Source organism: Rutidosis leptorrhynchoides, chromosome 7 (assembly GCF_046630445.1).
Source record: "Rutidosis leptorrhynchoides isolate AG116_Rl617_1_P2 chromosome 7, CSIRO_AGI_Rlap_v1, whole genome shotgun sequence".
In the NCBI taxonomy this organism is placed as follows: Eukaryota; Viridiplantae; Streptophyta; class Magnoliopsida; order Asterales; family Asteraceae; genus Rutidosis; species Rutidosis leptorrhynchoides.
The window spans coordinates 87,542,677-87,547,409 of NC_092339.1; the positions used below are offsets into that span (position 1 = coordinate 87,542,677).

General features: G+C 30.7%; 1 long non-coding RNA gene across 1 annotated transcript; it reads left to right on the plus strand.

Annotated features, from left to right (window-relative positions):
• Positions 1 to 1,857: 1,857 nt before the first annotated feature.
• Positions 1,858 to 4,531, plus strand: LOC139858360 (uncharacterized). The gene is made up of 4 exons (XR_011762908.1): positions 1,858 to 2,748; positions 3,891 to 3,938; positions 4,032 to 4,101; positions 4,315 to 4,531. It is a non-coding gene; the product is annotated as an uncharacterized lncRNA (long non-coding RNA).
• The last annotated feature ends 202 nt before the right edge of the window (positions 4,532 to 4,733 follow it).

Genomic DNA, 4,733 nt, shown 5'->3' on the forward strand with positions numbered 1-4,733 from the left:
ATATATATTATATATGTTAATCATTAATAATAACTATTAATTGGAGTTGGACTCCCATTTGCTACATATTAACTCACAATTGCATCTCTGCCATGAAATTTCACCCATAACACATTTTTCACATCGCGTTGGGGGTAAAGGGGAGGGGGTTTTACCGTTCATGCTCCATATAGGATTGGTGCGGGTTTCCTCCTGGGCACGCAGTTGAGGGAGGGTATAACTGTGTAGGAGATGAACACGTGGGTGGTTAAAATCTCCCCAAGGTGATCCTAACAACTTTTTTTAAAAAAAAAAATAACTGTTAATAACAATAATAAAATAACAAGAATAAAATTTAATCATCGAAGCTAATATGTAATAGATGAGAAGTACAAAGTAATTCCTCTACCCTAAAGTATCACTACTACATTTATCGTCATTTAGAGCCTCTTATTTAGACGTGTTAATAAATTAACACGTCTATATGTACAAATTAACACGTCTAATTAGAAAAATTGCGGAATATTTCTAATTAACGTATTAATTAAACGTGTCAACACGTCTAATTGATATATTTAGATGTGTTGATGATAAAAAAGACGGAACACCTTTAATTAACGTATTAATTAAACGTGTCAACACGTCTAATTGATATATTTAGATGTGTTGATGATAAAAAAGACGGAACACCTCTAATTAACATATTATTTAGACGTGTCAACACGTCTAATTGATATATTTAGACGTTTGATGATAAAAAAAAAGACGGAACACCTCTAATTAACATATTATTTAGACGTGTTAACATGACATTTTTTTTAAGCCGGCTTACTTCCTCTAAATCACTTTAAACTTTTTAACTTTTTTAGGTCAAGAATCTTCTGGGCTCTTCAATTTTCATTTAATCTCTTATCTCTAATTTGAGGAAGGCTAAAACTAAGGCTGCATTCTCGAGTTTTTTTTATGATGGAAAGGAAAGGAATTGAGCAGATTAAAAAATAACAGGCATTCTCGAGTTTTTATTTTAAGTAGAAAGGAAAGGAGACGAGATGATTAGGAAGGAGAGTATATAAGACTTTTCTTAACAATACTTTTCGCCCATATTTGGGCTGATTGAGAAGGAGAGCGACGTATTTATCTTAATACTTATTCTAGTTCTTCTATTTTCTAATAATTAACATTATTTTTTTTAAAGTAAAAGATAACTTCAAATATATGGTATATATACAGTACATGGAGCAATGTTTAGGATTCTGGTGCGATCTAGTCCCGAAACTATCATGATAAAATTTAGAAAGATACAAAAAATAATGCTGATGGTTTTGTGCTACATTCAGACCAATGAAAATGAATTGATTAGCTGATTCGTATTTCTGTACTTTTTTTTATAATGTTTAAAATAACAATATGCATAAAACTAACGATTAGATATTGACTAGATGTTATATATGAATCAAATAATTTATTTCAAATATTAAAAATGATGTAATTATAAAAAGGTTTATTTTGCTTATATTCATTTCCATTCCTTTACTCTCCTTTCAACTTAAGAATACATCTATCTTATTTCATATTACATTCTTTTCCATCCTTATTCTCTCTTCTCCTCTCCATCCCATTCTTTTCCACTTAAAAAAAACTCAAGAACACAGCATAAAAGTCGCCACCATGTGCAAACCGCTACCATCTTTCACACCCACCACTATGACACCGTCGATTGAAACCGCCACCATGTGCGAACCCTTTCAGATCTGACCTTTCCGATATGACGTATTTCGAAAATCTGACATCAGCTTTTTATGGGCCAATCTGGGCGTATATGTAATGGGGTTGTTGCATCTTGGTGTTTAATGATAATTCTATATCTATAGCTTTAAAAAAAAAGACGAAGACGGCAACGACAACGGAAACGGAAACAACATCTGATTCGCTCTTAATTTGAGGCTTAATGTTCGTAATTTGTTACAGTTATCATCAGGTATAATCATTTTTATGGCCTTCGTTTTGTGTTAACTTATGTTTTATTCTTTATTTTGTGCTTGATTTTCTACTTGCAGGTTTGTTTTTCTCTAATTTCGCTCTTACTTTGTACAATTTGTTACAGTTATCGGTTATGGTCTCTGTATTATTTTATTTTTTGGTGTTTTTAGTATTTTCTATTTTATTGATGATATTGTTTTGATAGGTTGTCTTATTACATTTGGATTATCATCTTTGTGAAGCATTCAGGTACTTTTTGTTTTTGTTTTTTCTTTGTTTTGTTATTCAGTAATTTGTTATATCTGTAGTATATATGTAGTGATTTGTTTATTTTTGGGTTGTTTTTCCGTTATAATTGATGCTGCTTATGGATTGTTTAATAATAATCAAAAGCTTGATTTTGGTAGTTAACATTTTATGTTGTGGAACATTAGTTTTATTTTGTATCATGTCGTATAGAAAAAAAGAGGAGAGGTAACTGTAGTGGTACTAAATCCTGTGACCCATCTGATGTTTATGGTGTAGGTACCGTCTTTCCGAGTTTATTATCGTCTTAACAACTGGATCAACAGTTATGGGGTTGTAGTAATCAGTTTTGCAACATCTCTATGTCTGCAGTGTCTACAAGTGATGATTTTGTTAGTATTGTTGACTATGTACAAGCAACTGGTGCTGTTTTATCTGACTAAATACTTTCGTTGGGTGTATCCGCGCGATCAACTCATAATGTCGGTGACTGTGTTGATTTCGACAGGGTACCTTTGCGAAGCGATCTACTAGACGTTGATGGTATGTTTTCTTTCTTAGTTATTATTTTCCTTTTACATAATGTTAAAGTTGAGTTGGAGTATTAGAGGTATTTGATCTATCAATTTTTTATCCATTAATGTGTATATTTTGTGTAGGGGTGTGCACCATTTGGATTGAAACCATTTAAACCGAATATCGAATCGAAACCAAATCGAAAAAAACTAAACCGAATTTGAAAAATGGTTTTCGGATCGAGAAAAATCGAAACTGAATTTTAATTTGGTTTTTCGGTTTGGTTTTCGGTTTTGAAATTTTTTAATTTGGTTAACCGAAAAACCGAATATAAAACCGAATTCAATTCATACAATATTAAATAAATATTTTAAGTTATTTATATTATTGTATACATGTACGAGAAAGGATTTTGAATAGATATTTTAACTCTTCAAGACAAATTCGGTTTACTTGGATTGAAATCCTATTTTAATCTTTAATTTCATAATTTTCCTTTTAACTCCACATTTTTGAAACTGTAATCATTTCAAGTCGATTTGCTATTCAGTTCAATTTATGTGTGTGTGCACGTTGAATCAATCAAATTTATATACACTGCTTTACAACAGTTTATTATTAGAAAATATACACAATGACTAAAACAAAGAAAGTTTTAGTTTTGTTATGGGGGATGATTCTCACACACACTTTTTTGATCCTCACACACCAATTGAGTATTATTAGAAGAGTAAAAGGTTAAAATAGGTGTGTGAGGATCAAAAAAGTATGTGTGAGAATCATCCCCCTTTTGTTATTGGTATTGGTTTTGTTTATTTTTTGATATAAAATGTATTGTATTATGATATTATATAAACTTATTTTATTTTCTAAAATTTGTATATATGTTCGATTATATAATATTATTTTAGTATGATACTTACAAAGTTAATAATATAATGTTTATTTATATCGTGAGAAAAAAGTTAAAAAAAAAAAAATCGATGTGGAAGTTAATTTGGTTTTAACCGAAACCGAACCGAATTCAAATTTGGTTTCGGTTCGGTTTTGGTTTTGGTTTTGATATTTGAATTTGGTTTCGGTTTAGTTTTTAGAATTTCAAAACCGAATAAACTGAAAAACCGAAAACCGAACCGATGAACACCCCTAATTTTGTTGATCATTTGTAGAGACTTTTACCTTTACGGTTCTAGCTAGGTACAACAGTTGAATTCATGGTAAGAGCCTTTTTTCTACCGCTACTCTTCTTTCTTTTCATCTTTCTATTTTCAAACATGGATTTCGTGTGCGTTTGTTGATCATTGATGGAGGTACAACAGTTGTATTTTCAATCATAGATTTCGTCCAAACTGAAGAACTTCAAAAGGAATACGTTGAGAGGTAAACATTATATTTATGTTCCCTCATCAAGTTAAAAACTAATTTTCAGCTACATAATGTGTTATGAACTCATTTGGAGATTGTTACACACGTGTTCTTCGAGTATTAATATTGTTCTCATTTTATTTGTTAAGTACATCTGTACTAATCTTCCTATTTACATTGCGATTTGGTGGTTTCATGATGCTAATAAATATGTTACTGTTTGCACAGGATGCCGCATAAACAAACGCACCTGATCGTCGAACAATGACTGATGGCGGAGGGATGACATGTTGGAATGGGTGCTCAAAGAACCTACTATAGCTACCTTATATTAGTATATTTTAGTTTAGAGTTCCATTGTAAATTACGTTCATGACTTTTTTTTTGCAAATGCTTTAAAGATATTTATATATATAGTTTGATTTTGTAGTAAATTTAATTTGTTATATATGGTGCATTTTGGTATTTGATGAGTGCTATTTGAAATATATGAGATTTTGGCGGGTATTATTTGGAAATATTTGAGATTTTAATCATGGTTAACATTTACCGAGAACACGTCTAATTGATACCGAGAACACGTCTAATTTAACCAATTAGAGGTGTTAATTTAATCAATTAGACGTGTTAATTTAATCAATTAGACG